A 17,028-nucleotide genomic window follows, 5' to 3' on the forward strand; every position below is an offset into this window, starting at 1 on the left:
GGCCTAAAACCTGGCTCCTATGCCCCCGTGCACCTGCAGCTTGCAGACAAACCCGGGAAACCCTGGACGGCTGAACATCGCGCTTGCCTCAGAAAGGCGATTTACTTAACAGGAGATCGGGCTGCTGTCTGCTAGGGCAATGAAGCCAGATGGGATCCCAGTAGTAACAATTATTAACAGGCTTCACTCTGCTTCACTTAACCTCCCCCTGGTCCCTGACCAACGCATTCATCAAATGCCTCAAAGATCTGTGGATCCAAGCAAAAGGCCAAAAATAGCTTAACTATCCATTATGTGGAAGAAAGTTTATGGGCAAGTCACTGAGGGGATAGAGCCGTCTCCCACTGAAGTTAATTGGATTTTTTTTTTCCCCTATTGATTGCACCGGGAAGAAGATTGGATTCATAGAAGCCAGCAAACCCAGCAAGGAGCCGTGGAAGCTGGCCAGTAAAACGTGCAGAGAAGAGAGGACAGGGAGTCAGCCTGGTCTCCCCAGGTTTCGCTTCAGGCTGGAGGGAGGCAGCCGTCTTCGCTCAGGGTGCTCCAGTGCTCTGGCCAGGGGCAGGGGTTACGTCCGCCTCCTGCCTGCCACCTCCCTGGCTGGGCCCTGCGGGAGGTCCCACTGCCATCCAGGTGTCAGCTCAGCACTGACCTGTTTGGCAACTGGTTTTGTCTGTGCCCAGTGGCAGAGAAGGAGCTGCCCCCGGGATGTCACCGGCAGAATTTGCGGGCTTAAGTGTCTCCAGGGCTGGGTGGAGGAGCGGGAGGATCTCAGCCATGCTGCTGCTAGGTCCCTTTGCAGTTTGAAACCTTAACCTGCCCGGTGCTTGGTGCCCCGTCTGCAGGGAAGGTGCCAGGAGACGATAGGAAAATGAACGGGGCCCTGGGCTTGCTGCCTCTGTGCAACAGCACTTTCTTCTAGGAACGACGATGACCTGTAAGGAAATGCTCACGGCAGACTGCGGCGAGCAGCCTTCTGGCTGGCTCAGGAGGGTCAAGCCAGGGCCCTCCAGCCCTCTCCCAGGCCCAGCAGCAGCCAGGGTGCATATCTGCGAGCTCGACTGCATTTACTCGGGCTCTTTGGATGCTTCCTTCCGGGGGCCTGCGTTTCTGACATAACCGAGTACGAAGCCAGGTTGCCAGCTGTCATGTGGAGAAGTGCCACCATCTCGCTCCTTCCCAGGCTGTCTCCCCGCTTTATTACATCTTGCTTCATTTCTTGGCATTAGGATTATGGTGCCTGAGGGGCGGGGAGGGGGGTGGAAAAAAAAGCCCCAGCTCTTCCCTGCCTCTCGCCCACTCCCATGCGTCCCCAGGGCCGGCACCGCGGAGCGCCTGCGGCCGAAGCGGGAGCTGTTCGCGATGCCTGCGGAGCCCCTCTGAAATAGGAGGGGGGCCTGCAGATCATTAATTTCCTCAAACGAGCAGACTAATGGAGAGGAAAGAAAAGCCCTTTGATTCCCAGCCCCGGCCAGCAGGCTCTGTGCTGAGTTTGAAGCCGCCGTCCCTGGGGTTTGTCCGCCCCCCGCCTGGCTGATCCCGCGGCCCCGGGGGCGGGTCACGCCGCCGGGCAGCTCCCCGGGCTGCCCTGTCCCGGGCCGCCCTCGCCGCGCGGGGCAGCGCCGGCGCTGCGGGCCGCGGGGGCGGGGAGGAGCAACTTGGCCCACTGGATCAAGCCGCGCCCGGCGCTGAAGTTACACCCCCTCCCCCGCCCGGCCCGGCCCGCCGGTCCCTCCCCCGCTCCGGCTCCTACATTAAACCTTTGATCACGCTCGGCAGCGATGTGCCGCCGCCCGCCCGCCGCCGCCGCCGCCGCCGCCGCCGCGCCCCGGCCGGCCCGCCCCGGCCCCGGCCCCGGCCCCCGCGCCAGCCGCGGCCGCAGCCCCAGCCCCAGCCCCGCGGCGGCTCGGCCGGCCCGGCCCGCCGCCCGCCCGGCTCGCCTGCCGCAGTGAGGAGCCGCCGCCGCCGCCGCCGCCGGAGCCTCCCCGGCCCGCCGCGCCGCGCCGCCGCCACCCAGGTAGGACGCGCCGGGCGGCCCGCGGCAGCGCCCGCGGCCCCGGGGGCAACTGTTGCGGGCGGGAGGCGGCGCCCCGCGGGACCCCCGCTCAGGATCTGGCCCCTGCCCCGGCGCGGTGCGAGCCGCCGCCGCCCCGGCCCCCGCGGCTCCCCGCACCAAACTTTCCGGCGGCCGCTCGCGCTCCCGGGGCCGCGCCGGGTCCCGCGCCCCCGCCGCGGCGGCTCCTGCGTCCGGGCTCCGCGGGCGGGACGGAGGCGGAGCCCGGGGCTGCGGTGCGGAGCGCGCCCGGCTGGGGAAGGGGATCGGGCCCGCGCAACTTCCCGGGAAGTTTCCCCGCGCGACGCTGCTCGGGCGGAGCGAGGAGCCGGGCGGGGGGCGACCGCCGCCCTCCGCCCGGGGGCTGCCCGCCGTCCCCCCTCCCGGCCCGGCGGAGCAGCTGTTTTGGTTCAGCCGGGGAGAAAGTCTGCGGGCCTGGGACCCCGCGGCCCCTGGAGCCGGCGTCCCCCCACCCGGCTCCGCACCCGCCGCCGCCGCCGCCGCCCGGCTCTTGCCCCGGATCGGGCCGCCTGTCCCCGCAGCGCCAGCTCCTCGCCCAGCCCGGCGTGCTGGTGGCGGGCGAGGAGCACTGCGGTTGCCTGCACCTCCCTCCTTGCTTTCTGAATGAGAAGGGATGGATGATGCTTTCCTGCTCGGCTTGAGTCCTTGATTTCTTCCACCTTCCAATCCCAGGCAGATTAGATTGTGGATCTGGCTGATTTCAAGGCGGGGAGGGGAGAGAAGGGACTCCTACAGAGAGAACCGAAATATCCTACAGGGTCCCCTGGAGGGGAAGGAAATGAGGTCCAGATGAGAGCCGCCTGCCTGTCTGGCTTAGGCTTCCCTGTCTGAACGGCAGGAAACAAGGTCTAGCTCCCGCCAGGAAGGATGAGCAGGGGAAGCTCAGGCGTGGGGCTCCTGTTCAGGTGCGCAGAGTGCGAGGATAAGGGGCAGGTACTGTACTGTTCACCCAACTCTCTCCTGGGCTCGGCCTGCTAGACCCGGAGGCTGGTCCAAAGGGCTTAGCATCGCTTTCCAGACCTAGCCTTGCAGTGTGGGTGTGTGAGAACAGCCCCAGGGACATCAATAGAGCCTTGTCTTGCCGTGGGACTCAGAGACTGGTGGCCAGCGACCAGGACAGCTGCATCCGTGCAGGCTCCCAGGGTGAAATCCATCACTCTCGGAAGGAGTGTGGCCACTGACTTCAAGAGAGCTGGGATTTCACCGTCGGGCAACGAGGAGGGACACCCCAGCTGCTCCTTTTCCTCTGCTTTTGTAACCTGCCCAAGTAGCCAGCCTGGTTGCTGGCCACGGAGTGCTGAATTGAGGCTAATCCCGAGGGAAGCTAAAGCTGGAGATTATACGGTTACTCAGCAGAGGCTATCGTGCAGCACGGCAGAGCAAAGGATGCTGTATGTGAAGGTCTGAACAGACCGGGTCTGGTAGGTTTCGTGGCAGGAGCGGGTCCTGGGGAGGGATTTCAGTGAAGACGATGCTCAGGAAGTGGAGTGGAATGGGAGAAACCCCCGAGCAAAGCAGATCCGTGAGAGTTTCCTGGGTGGCTGGAGGGGAAGGATATAGGATGCAGGATGCGTTAGGTGATCAAGGGTGAGGTTGGGCTGAGGGCAAGGACCTGAACTTGCTGCAGGGCAGGAGACACCAGGGAGGGGGCTGGCAGGGGTGGACCATCCCATGGACAGCCTGGGAGAGGGCCAGAGAGAGGAACCAGCTGTGATCAGTCCAGGAGAGGAAGAAGAAGGGTTGTATCTGCTTGGGTTTGGTGACGAAAGCAGCAGGATTTGGACACCACCCAGAGATGAGGAGCAATGTGCTGGGTGGGGTCAGAGCGGACCCCTTGGTTAGAAACCTGTCGCAGGGTGTGTTTAACAGTACCGGCGGAGCGGGAAGCGCTGGGGTTCCAGATTCTGTGTCACGTTCAAGCTGATGGTGAAACATCCAGGAGGTGATGTCAGCCAGAGACTGAAGGGGCTGGAGCTGGGTAAGCAGATCAGATCACCCAGAGAAGCGTACGGGAGGAGCAGAGGGCTGAGATCGCAACCCAGCCGGACTGCTTCGGAAAGTAGGAGGCAGGCAGCCCACCCCACGAAGCGGAAAGGTTGGGGCAGCTAATGAAGGGCAAGGTTTTGAGCCTCCCCAGCAGTGGTCAGAGGAGCTGAGAAATCAAGGAGAAAGTGGCTGGTGCACAGAGCCTGAGACTGAGTCTCGAAGAGCTTGTGCCAGATCTCGGTGGAAGCAGTGGCAGGGGAGGAGGGAACGTGTGAGCCAGGCTGGAGCAGAGTGCGAGGGACTCAGTGTGGCAGGTGATGGCTTGGTCTGAATCAACAGGTGAATACATGCACGGCCCTCAGGACAACGGGGTCTCACTGCTTCCCTAAGCACCACCGCAATACAAATGCAGAGCTGTAGCAACTGGAGATGTAGGTGGGGGTCAAAGGTTAACTTTTTTACCTTTTTGACCTTTGGTGGGAAATCTCGAGTTTGTGTCATGCCAGGAAAGGAGCAAGTAAAAAGTGAGAGGGTCGGTAGGAAATGGAGGAATGGGAATCGGGCAGTGAGATCAGGGGAAGATGGGGCCAGCGGAGGTAGCACGGAGGAATCCATCCGTGACAGGGAGTTGGCAAGGGAAGGGGAGGCGGAGGAGGAGGGGATGGAAAGCAGAGACGGGACTTTGTGTAATTACGATAGGAGACGACTAAGAAAAATCCACATGCATAAAAAAATCTATCCATCAGCAGGAAGTTTTCAATCTGCCATTTGGCCTCTGCACAGCCTGGCACGATCCCCAACATGGGAGTTAAATGTATCGTTCAAGATGATACAGCAGCCTAAAAATATTATTATGAAAGCCCTTTGTGGGAATGAAATTATGGTGAGCCACGATTGGCAGAGTAGCTCCTTGTCTTCCTTCCATGAATGATATCTCTAGCTTGGGTGGAGAACGGAGGTGTGAAGAGAGATCAATGGTCTGCAGTACTCGTTGCAGAAGATGGAGAAGTAGCAGTTTTGGCATAGATCAGGTTTATCCTCTGCAGACTATGTCTGTATTTCCATATAACAGGCCATATCTGCAGCCTTTCCCCATACATAGAGCCATCAATGAATATCATGCATGATCCTACAGAGATCAATGGGGATGTGACATCAAAAAGAGGGTCAGGATCTATGATCCAGAATGCATTGTGAGCACAGGCACTCAAATTTGTCTAGCATTCCTAACAGACAAACCCTCAGCAAGCATAAATCAGCACAGCTCCACTGAATTCAATGCCGTTATGCTAATTTACACCTGCTGGGGAGCTGATCTGACACAACAGAGCTGAAAAAGATATTCTCATAGTGTGAGTCGTCTTAATGGCATTTAGCTAGGAGTCGGACAAGTGTATTCTTCTGTAGCTGTGTCTTTGCTTTTTTTTTTTAGGTTGGTAATAATAAGTATATGGAAATGTATGTGTTTTACTGCTTTACTGTATCAGCTGCTATCAGCTTTTAGCTTTATTACAGTAAGTGCATAGATTTCTTGGGCCAAATTCATGCATTCATTGAATTTAATGGAGTCAAACCACAGGCGCATTTGGCAACTGGTTCTGTGTATATCTTTGTAAAACGGACAGGCAGTGATAATGAAATTTTACACTTTATGTGGCATCTTCTATGGAAACGGTTTTCAATATGCTTTATATACTATATATATTTTGGTGTAGCATATGCCATCCATAACATAACCGTAGGCCATGCCTTCATTCTTTCATCTACTTTCTGTGGGTGGGTGCTTGTATGAATGAACATGCCCTTTCTTTAATAGGTTGCTGTCACAGTAGCTTGTGAGCATCTTAAGGAGTTTTACACGGTTCTCCTTAAACAAATTTACCTAGCCATTAATTTTTATTTGGTATCTCTCCTTCTGGAAAACTAGGTGTACTTACCACCATGAGCTGAACCGCACAAATCTCGGAGAGGGAGGACTGGTATGTGTTACACTTCCCCCCCCCCCCCCATAAATAATTCAAGGTGATTTTGAAGTAGTACATCTCAAATGTAAGGACAAGGTGGAAGCATCTGCTGTGGCTCCCTGGGTAGCTGCAGCTCTCCCACTCCGCTGGCATCCAGCTCCTGAGTTTTTCTGATTGTAGAGTCAGGAGATCCCGGACCTTAAACTTTTCTCAGCAAGGCCCCCGCAGTGCCCATCCTGGCCCAGAGTATTATGGAGGGAATTCACATTGTGATGTGAAAACTAGGAAAGCCATTTAGCCTAGCTTGATTAATTTTTTTAATGAGGCGTTTGATGCTGTTCTGAGAGCTGGATTGTTGAAATTGGGCCCGTGGAGCTGAGTTAGCTGGCATAGTACGGGCTAGGCCGTCATAGGTACACTAAATTAATTTATTACACAGCTTGGTAATTTATTGCATGGACATGGCTTCCACATATGGTGTGCGTGGGCGTGTGTAATTGAGGAGAAAGGATATAGATATACAGGATAAATAAAAAACAACCGTGAGTGACAAGGACATAAATATATCTTGGGATTCTGGTGACATTAAAATAAATTGTGAGTAGTGAAGCATGAGAGTGATGTGATGTCAAAGGAACCCTTTATATCTGTGTTCAGAATCTGCTTTTTCCCCCTTAATATTGCATTAATCCAATTACACATTCTTTAATTAAGGCTCATTCAAATTAGAGCAACATCGTCCATTTATTTATTTATTTTTTTTACTGCCTCTGATTTTTATTTTGCATGTTTATTTTGTGGGTTTCATCTCCAGTTTTTCTCCCCGCTTAGCGGGACTCAAAATACACAGCTGTGATGTTCAAAACAAGAATGGCAGGCTCTTTGATAATATCTGAGTTATGTATTATGAATATTTTTTAGGCGAGCAGGCTGTACAGCATGGATCAACTCCAGTAATTAGAGAAAGCCCAGACCTCCAAAACTCATAGCATTGCCTTTTAAGGGACTGATTTCCCCCCTCTACTCCCACTGAGATCAGGGAGAGGTAGAGGGTGCCCAGCTGCTCCCTGAAGACGCATGGCACCTTGCGGGATTGAGTTTAGAGAGTGAGTCACAGAGAGATGAAACGTTGTGGGTCAGATCCTCTGCTGGAGCTATTTTCCCGTGCTGCTTTTTCACCCCTGCTTCCACATGCCCCTACTGCTGACGACCACTTCGTGAGCGAGTACCTTGGGCCAAACTTTTGGCTGTGGCTGCGGGTGCCGTGGTGGCGCCGCCACATTTTTTACATGTACAGACGGAGCGTCTGTGACTTGCAGGGGTGGACTCAGCTGAACATCGAGATGACTGATGTTGTTTCCTGAAAAGAAACGCCCAGCGTAACGTCTCCAACTCTGGCTTGCTTTCCAACATGGGCACTCGCCTACCTGCCGCAGCCTCCTGGAGACGTCAGCTTAGCAGAACCTTTTATTCTAACTGCATCCAGAAATGTTTCTCTCTCTGTTCCTGTCACCAGCAGCCGTTTTCAAGTCTTAAGAAAGAGTAGGAATAAAAAGAGCACAGTGCGCTGTATGTATGCAATATACAGTGGCTGCAAGATTTATCTCCACTTAGGAGGAGAGAAGGGATAACTTGCGAGTGTCTCCGCCACTCCAGAATTGTTCTTTACTCACTCAGTCCTGAAGAAAAATGTCCTCCAGAGACCTGCTATCATGTATTTGCTCTTTATATCCCTTCTGAGAGGGGAAAAATACCTTGAGAGAGCTAGAAAACTGACACATGTACAATATAACCAAATAAATATTTGCCCTGCTTGAGTATAAATGCTCAGCTCAGCTCTGAGAAGATTGTTGCTTAGTTCCAAATAACCTTGTGTATTCCCCCCATCACCTCCTCTCTTCCTGCTTTGGTTTTCTTTCTCCCCCCGCCTCTTACACTCGTCCAATTGTCAGTCAGGAAAGAAAGGCCATCTGCGAAGGGCCAATTCCTCACAGCATGCTACTGGTAGAAACTAGCAGCAGCAGTGACTCAATTGACTGACTGCAGTGGTGAGTGAATTTAAAATCATTAAACTCATGAGACAGCTTTTAAATATGGAGAGATGAAAATCAAATCTATTATAAGAGTTGTGGAGCTATGGATCCAACCGGCAGCAGGTAGGAAATCCCATTTGGGACTATGCTACATTTGTAGGGTCTGGTGACTCTGTCCCTCCCAAAGAAGGGTCAGTCACCTTGATATAGTTTTGGACATATTTCTGCAGATGTAGGGGAGGAAGAGAGAGATTACCACCAGTAGAGTGGTGGTGCTTCCTGATGGGGCAGCTAGGGAGAATTACAGAGGTTTTTTTCCAGGATGCCACTTCTGAGAGCCAATAAAGTCTTCTATCTGACAATCTCACACCACTTTACATTCATTAATGAGCTGATTGATTAAGAAAGCCTTACAACACCCGGGTGAGCTACATAATTGCTAGCCTCACTTAGACACCCAGAGATTCAAGGCCATTGTGTTCAAGCTGCTGCTATTAGTGGCAGCCCAAATGAAGGCATCTGTGTAGGGCTTAGGCTCCTTTTTGGACGTGCTGATTTCGGCAGGAGTTGTGGGTGCTCGGGACGTCTAGAAAATTAGCCCCATGGTGCCACCAACGGAGCATTCAAACGCTGGGGTAGCCACGGGCTTTCACAAACCTGAGGCAGAGTTAGGAAGAAAACCTGGGTCTCCTGACCTGTGCAGTAAAACCAACGCTCCATTTTTTTTCTCCGCCAGCAAAGGGGCAATCCCTGCAACAGTGGTTAAAGACTATGTCTTGACATCTGCGAACCAGATCTGGTCCCTCCCCTGCATTTCTTCGCAGTCTAGACACACTCTTCATTCTATACGTTTTACGACTGAGTCGGTTTCCGACTGGCCGCAGCTCAGAGCAATTCTCTGTATGCTAATGAGAATATGGCTTTTTAAGAATGGTACGTTGAGCAAATGTCACTCCACAGCCCCAAAATCTATCAAACCAAATGACAGCAGCTATATTCATTAATCAACTGGTATCATCAAAATAAAGTCACTGCAATAGAACATTGTCACAGGATAAATGTCTCTGCTTCACTGCGGTGTTGGTTCCCATTAAATGCTGCTAGTTCACCATGATGTGTAGCAGGCGACTGTAATCCTCTGACCCATATTCCACTCCATTGACATTGCTGCTTAACTGCGCCGTCTCCTAGCCGGGCAGGCAGCGAAGTCTGATTCCAAATGTTCCAGCCCTTTTCTGGTGCACGTCCACAAGTACCGGCTTTGCATGTTTTGGGAGTAGTTGCAGTTCGTTTCACATTGCCAGCCACAGTGTAGAGAAGTCTGTGCACTGCACTGGTTTGGGGTGTCCACAGTGTGGCGAACTTCAGAGGAGAGATTCGAAATCAGCCCCTAAGGGAACGGGACCGTCTCTTTTTGGAGAACAAAAGCAGCAGTCCCTGAAGTTGGGTAAACCTCATCCACGTAGGTCTGAGCATGTGGAGAAAGACGTTGACATCCAAGAGAGCAACTCGGTTTGCTGCTTCCTGGCATTTCTGGACAGATAATCTGGGTTAGGAAGGCACCTATTACACCTGCATCGAAAGCCCGATGACACTGCTTAAAAATCATGTGCTTCTTCCCTCCATCTCCCTCCTACCCCAAAGCCAAGGCAGAGCATTATGTATGAAAGTCACCGCCGGCTCTGGTGTGGCACGCTGGTAGGGCACCCAGCAAAGGTCAGAGGAATTGAGCTACCAATGCCGCTGTCGCTGAACTGATTAACTTGAGGGGGAGCCAGGGAGGAAGCCGTTGGGACGATGCCTCTATGTACTACGCCTCCTGTCAGGGAAAGCTGTGCAGCTACCAAGTCCAGTGTGAAGTCAAAGTGGTGGGAATGCTCTCTCAGGCCTGAGATGTAGCATTGCAGGTTTGGCTTAAATCCAATAAAGAAAATACAGCTTTAGCATCAGCCTTCCCCTTGGGCTCCTAGCAGGGTTGAGATGATGCTACAGGAAGCATTCATCTGGTTGCTGCTCCCCATTCTTGGCCTGACCTGTGTCCTGTTCTGTATCTGACATCCAGGAGCTCTGGTTTCTCACCTGATGTAAGTGGGGGCTGTTAGAGACTCGGGCGCACAGATAAAGGGCTGAACCTGGCAATTTGTGCTTAGCCATAGTCACATGCCACAGTAAAGTTTCCACAAGTTAGTATCCTTGTCACTGGATAGGGACAGTGTCCTTCAGTGGCTCTGTTTATACCTGCTATATAATCAGGCCCAGGGATGGACATCTCTGGAGGCAGGGGGAAAACTGTCCTGAAGTTGGCATTAAGCCAGGGAGGAACAAAACTTCAGTCAATCATCATCAGCCATCCCAACCCACAGAGTAACATGGAGTTTGCATAACTGATGCAAGGTGAAAAATAATCTGAGCAGGATGTGGTTCTTTTCACGCCAAAAAACCCACCAAGTGGCACCTTGGGGACCCAGCTCTGTAAGTGTTTTGTGCATTGTTTGCTGTTTGGATTGATTTACGGAACCTGAATCATGCTAATTTTGGTGGGAGGTCACTCACATTAACCTCACTTCTCCTTTTTCAATGCAAACATCATTTGTAGCTCATTTAAATCCCCCTACTGCTTTAAGGAAAAAAAAAAAAGAAAAGAAGAACTTTGTGGAGATTAATGTTTATGTGAAGATTTGCTGGTTACATTGTAGTGTGTACAGATTTTTTTTTTCTTCCCTTAGCTATTATCTTAATAACAGGGAAAATGCCATAAGAATAGGAAAATGTTTATAACCCCCTAGTCCCTCTGAGAACACACCCTCTGGTACCCTGTAAATCTAATTTGCAATGGTGAGTGGAGTAATACACTTTTCATTTTAATTAGTTCAGGATAAGTTGGAACTAAGTACATTTCTCTGTGGTCTCGCTCCCCTCCCCTGTTACTTTCAAATGTTGGTGCTTCTATTTTCAGTAAGAAAAATCCTAAATGCTACAGTAAATCCCCACTGAAATAAGGGCGGGTACTCAACTGCAGCCGAATGCTGTCTGTGGGGTGGTGGTTCTTCTAGAACAGAGGCATTAAACGTATGGCCCACGGAGTTGTTTCTTCCAGCCTGAAGGGCTCCTGGTGGGCCAGGGAATTTGGGGGTAGGGTGAATGGAGATGGGGTTTGCTGTAGAAATCAGGGCTATGGGGCCCTCTTGGACATGGCTGTTGGAGGAGGGGTGGGTGCCAACACAGCCCTCCCGTCGTTCACCCCGCGGCTGCTCGGCCCACGGCTCTTTGCCCTGCTGCTTCCATCGTTGGTCCCATGACTGCTGCCTCTGCCAGCTTCAGATCCTGCCTGCAAGGAGCTCTGTGGCCTGGATTCGGGTGGGGGAATAGGGTGAATGTGACACCCCTGCTTTTGTGGGTGGCCTGCTTATTCACTAGAGGTGGTGCACGTATCGCCTGCTACAGGGAGGTAGCTATTAATTGTTCTCAACTCTTCAAGGATCTCTGTGGAGCCCAGAAACACCCCTGGGTTGTGGGCAGTCCTGTTCCCTAACATGGACGGGCAAGTGAGAGGAGAAGGGACATGTTCAGTGTTACTCAGCAAACCTGTGATGGTGCTCAAGTTGGCATCTGGATCTCTGCTGAATCGTCTGCCGTTTGACCCCCAGATATGCTTCCTTCATTCTGCAGTGCTGCAAGGCTTGTGCTTAACTTTAAATAGGCCCTTAAATCCTGTTGACTTAAGCACATGCTGATTTGGAGCTTATATACTGGTATGGCCATGTGCCCCGCTGTGGGGGCTTTTAACCTTCTGGTTGTGCAAGCCCATACGTGAGAGAATTTGTTCATCTGGTTCATTCCCTTGCTGACGTATGTTGATTTCCTCCAGCATGTTCTCCAGTGTTTTGCCCGAGTCACTTCTGAATGACTCAAATGAAGGATGTAGGTTTGCACGGCTGCACTCATCAGTTGATGTGAGACTCATTCGCAAAAAAAGTGTATTACGTATTTGTACTCCCTTGGCCCCTAATCACGGAACAGCACCCTGCTGTGCAAGGTGCTGTACAAACATGGAACAAAAGGGGGTCTCAGTTCCAATGAACATATGTCTGAGGTTTAGGACCAGAAATAGTGAATACTTAGATGGAGTAGGATCAGGTCAGATGCTATGAACCAATATTGGTTGGTGTCATAGACAGAAGTTTAAGTTTGTAGTGATCACAGCAGCAGTTGGTTTTTAAAGAGAGATTACACCAGGGGTAGGCAAAATGTGACCCGGGGGCCGGATGCAGCCTGCCCGGCCATTCTGTCTGGCCCGTGGGACCCCTAAAAATTTTAGAAAATAAATATTTATCTGCCCTGGCCTGCCTGTCATGCAGCCCTTGATGGCTTGCCAAAACTCAGTAAGCGGCCCTCTGCCCGAAATAATTGCCTGCCCCTGGATTAGACCAATAATAGAATGGCTCTGAGGATGCTGATGGGGAACTTTTCCCAAGAGAAACCACAAGGGGCTTGTCTGGAAATGTAACGAGTTGGTGATGGAGGCTGAAACTGGGCTGATCGTATGGGAATGGGCATCTTGAGATGAATGAGACACGAAGGATAGGGTGGGGGTAGGTCTTGAGCGTTGGGAGCAAAGGCAAGCAGGTAATGTTTGAGGCAATAGAGAAAGGGGGAAGCAGTGAAGAGGGGTGGCATGGCCAAGGTGACAGGGTAGGACGGTGTCTTTTTCAGCAGTGTTCTGAATTGCACAGGCAATACTGAGGTTGTTGTAATCAAGATGGTGCTTGCTGAAGAGGCTAAGCTGCATGGATAGGAAAGGGTGTGTCTCAGAGATCTTATGCAGAAGGGTCTCCAAGATTTAGGTGCTGCCCAGAGAGGCTTGAGCTAGGTTTGTGGGCCTTAGTGTGACTAGTGGGTGATGGGGTCCACTGTGACTGAGAAAGCAGGTAGCAGGGAGTGCTTCAAAGAGAAGAGAAAGAGCTTTCACCGAGTTTGAGTTAATGGATGGACATCCAAGAGATGTCCGAGGCAGAGACTGAGATTTTTGTTTGGACAGAAGGAGATGGGTCTGGAGCAGAGAGGCAGATCTGGGAATCAATAGAGAGGTGGTGGCTTAAAGTGAAGCCATGAAGTAAGAAATGTAATGACTCCCTTAGGATTTCTAACTGAAAAGTTAGCTATAGAAAAGAGCTCCCTTTCTGCTGACTGACCTCAGGAGTTGCTTTGCCTAGACCAGGGGACTTGTGGTCTTTCGGGTTTTTGCACTGAAGATCTTGGTTTGTTATGGGATGTTTGGAGGAGCTTTGTGACTTGCTTGGTACAGTACCGGGCTGGGGTATCCGTTCTTGTGGACTGCTTTGGACTACAAGTAGCCTGCAATTGTAGCAGACTGGGAGGTCTTCCAACCCTGTGAACGCTGATCCTATTCAGAAGAGAGGGTTTTCTGCACTGAGGGTTAGATGCAGTTGGCCTCATGCCCATAAATGCATCACTGAAACCACAGCCATAACTGTACGTAAGTCAGCAAGGCTCCTCTGGAGTTGTTTCTTTTGCGGTCAGCCAGCACTTCTCCTCAGCAAACAATCTGCTGGGTCTTCTCCCCGGCCTTTGGTTCTCTGCCCCATCTATATCTCTCCTCTCTTGCTGCCCCTTGTCACTTTATTCCCTCCCTTTGTGACCTTTATGCTTGGGGCTCCAGCCCGTCTCTGACCTACAAGGCTCTTTTCATCCACAACCCCGCTCCTTAAAATTCTTGTCTTGGGCAAAACCCATCAGTGCCAGCCTGCTTCAGGAAACAGGCTTTGACAGACCTAATAGATGAAACAAAGCAACTTGTTGTGCTCCGTGAGGTCACCATTTCCCCTGGGCCATTATGTGTCCAAAGCGTTTTGCCTGACTGATGGGCCCGATCCTGAGCCCTGACAATGGTGCCCCGCTGAGAAATTCGGCCTGCCCTCAGCATCCATAAAGGGCTGTGGGGGTCACCAGTGTTTGGCACCACTCAGGAGACTATGATGCATCTCAGGTTCATTGATTTTACTGCGGACTGCAGATACTCAGACACAGCTTCATGCTCCTAAATGACAAAGCCCTTTGTGCCAATCCTGACAGGTGCTGAACCCCACAAAGGCAATTGGAGCTGATGTTGCCACCACCTTACTGGAGGTCTCCAGCACTTCATGAGAGTCAGTCCTTTGGCCATAATTTCCTTGAAGCAGATGCTGCGCCCGCTGTGGCTTGCACGTTACTGAACCTGCTGTCGGCACTTGATGATCTTGACGGTCTGTGATGCATTTGTCCACAGGCAACCAGAATAAACATGACATGAACCACAGGTGTGGGTAAGAGTGCTGCTAGGCTGGCCAGCACTGAATCTATTTTAAACATAAAGTAAAACAATGAATTAGTTGCCATCAAGAGATTCAACAAGCAAAAATTAAGCTTTGATCTTTTTCATGGCCACCTTCAACAAATATGTTGAAATATCTCACAGGCTGGACTTGTTTTGGGAGAGGAGTTTGGAAGCAAGGCTAATGAGATGCCAACTTGAAGGCACGTGCATTTTTTTTTTTTCCCCCAGAGCACCCTGTTGGTTTGGAAAGCACTGCTAACTGCCAAGGTATATCAAACTGACCACTTCCCTGCTACCCCAGCTCAACCCAATGGGAATTAATGAGGCCACTGTAGTGTAAGTGGGATGAGCTGGTAACTTTTGAAGTGGATATGTTGGTACATATTGAATATCAAAGCCTGCCTTATAAAACATGCTTGCTTTTAAAAGCAGAATGGACATAGCAACTGAAAGGATTTCTTCTTGCTCCTCAGATACTTAGTTTTACTGGCTTCCAGGAGCCAAATTTAAATAGATGCTTCCCATTTCAGTTCTGGGAAATACACTCTGATATCACTGAAATGGGATTCTGTAATCTCCAGGAGCTAAAGTGTTTAGTTAAGGTCTAAGAGTATTTTTTATCCTAATTCTGTCCGTTCTGACTGAAGTGTAGGGTTTCTAGTGATGTATGATTTGGGGCTTATCTCACGCTGTATTGCATTTCAGTAGGAAGCGCTCTGAATACCAGGTCTGTACTTACATGAGAGTAGAAATGCATGAACTTTTTCAGATCGGTAAGAGCTGAAGATTTAGTTAAAGGTGTCCAGCTGCACATACTGAGATATGGGCCTTACCAAGAGCTATAAGAAGTCAGAAACCTGTGGACAAAATCTAAATGCGAATTTCATGCCTCAGGATCCTGCCTGTATAGACTGAGACATTCCAGGTGCAGGCCTATCCTCAGACAAGCAAGAGGTGACTTTATGCAAGGCCTGTATTTAAATGAACGTGCCCACAACATCTACCACAGTGGAAAAGCTGCACAAGTCAATCCCAGCAGCGTCAGTGAATTTAGAGGTGATCTGCCGATTAGAAAATGGAGTGGGAGCCAGAACGGAAATAGCATCTCCACTGAACAAACTTCTTCCTGGTGTGTGCTGTGATTTCAGGCAAGGCAGTCTCATACCCACAGGTGCTGTTAGCCACAGCAATTCCATTTTGCTCAGTTGAGTTATGCAGATTTGCATGGAGGAGCTTTCATTTAGTATCCTACTTGGATACTTAGCCTGACACTAAGGATTTTTTTGCACATTTTTGTGTAGACAGACCCCCAGGGCTGCACAGCAAGGGCGTGTCATGGATAGAACGAGGACACAGGATTTTTTGGGTTTCCTGCTTGGATCCCCCTGCCTCTCTCCACAACATAGGGCACCTGCATGTATGTGTACACACCCGTCCATCCTGTTTTGCAGCCATACTCTTGAAATGTAGTGGATTGGGGCCAGTGCCATGTCTTACTAACATATGCTCTAATAGCAGGGGAATCTGAAAGTAAAATAAAACTCCAGCATGTAATTTTAATGGAGCTGGAGCCCTGGCTAGCTCGGAGAGGCAGGGTTCAATCCTGTTCCCTAGGCCTCCCTCTGAAACCCCTCCTCCTGCCCTCCAGCCAGGGAGGGAGGCATAGCCCTTCCTAATGTAGACAGGTGTAAAATAGACTGAACATAGAGGCTAGCTGGTATAAATCCATGCTCTTCCATAACGTGCACCCTCTGAGGTGCACCTAGCCCTGAGAGTGCTGTTGCTCCTTATTGTAACCTGCCAGTAGCCCACCCACAGAGTGTGCTGCTGCACCCACGATTGCTGAGCATCCTTCATGCATCCTGAGGCTCCCATCGGTCCCCAGCTCAAATCTTGCCTTCTCCCACCAGCTAATAATGAAAACACTGCCTGGGTTTGAGGGCAACATGCCAACTCTTGTCTTTTGGGTTAGAGCACTTGGGATGAGATCCTGCCCCCTTTGCTCAATAAAAAAGCCCATCTTGACATCAGCTGTTTATACAATAATGCATGCATCTATCTAGCCTGGTTTGTAAACTCTTCCAGCAGCCATCTCTTCTTCCTGCTTACCAGCAGAGCACCTTTTATAACTCTCTAGAACTTCGATAATGAGTTTCTTCATCTCATTGTAACAGCGTTTCAGGAATGCCTGTAGTTTACTGCCCCTTCTGGTCCATCCTCGTGTAATGTTATACTTCTTTTGTGTACAGTGAGCATTCAAGGTCTTTCGAAGTCCCTGCCTGGTTGTTGGTTGCATGGATGTTATCACCACTGCAGACAATGCTGCTTTACTGTGTGTATCAGCAGGTAAATAATCCTGCCACTGCAGAATTGCTCTGAAATGCAGGTGCTCTGTACATAGCTAATGATTAAGACAGTACTTCAGCATTACTAAGTAAAACCATCTAATACATGGTACAATGAATAGCAACATTGATTGAAGTGATATTTAATCCTAGCAAAGCACATGATACCTAGTCTCGGCTTCCTCGTTGATATATCATATAATGCTGTCTCCTGGGATTAAATATCCGTTCTGTAAAGTTGCCCAAGATCAGTGTTGTTATTTGTTTTGCAAGCGATCCCAACAAAGATGCT

General features: G+C 50.8%; 1 protein-coding gene across 4 annotated transcripts in view; it reads left to right on the forward strand.

The window, feature by feature from the left end:
* Positions 1-1,878: 1,878 nt before the first annotated feature.
* The window catches only part of ELFN1 (extracellular leucine rich repeat and fibronectin type III domain containing 1), a 158,597-nt gene continuing 143,447 nt past the window's right edge, over positions 1,879-17,028 (forward strand). For 2 of the 4 annotated variants that reach the window (XM_090023886.1, XM_090023889.1), the window contains exon 1: positions 1,880-2,017. The gene's annotated coding sequence lies outside the window, so the exon portion shown is untranslated. Of the gene's footprint in view, positions 2,018-17,028 lie in introns of all 4 variants that reach the window. The other 2 variants (XM_090023888.1, XM_090023887.1) reach the window with 2 other exon arrangements.

The sequence above is a fragment of the Crocodylus siamensis genome, chromosome 12 (genome assembly GCF_052110815.1).
Source record: "Crocodylus siamensis isolate JL-2025a chromosome 12, ASM5211081v1, whole genome shotgun sequence".
NCBI lineage: Eukaryota > Metazoa > Chordata > Crocodylia > Crocodylidae > Crocodylus > Crocodylus siamensis.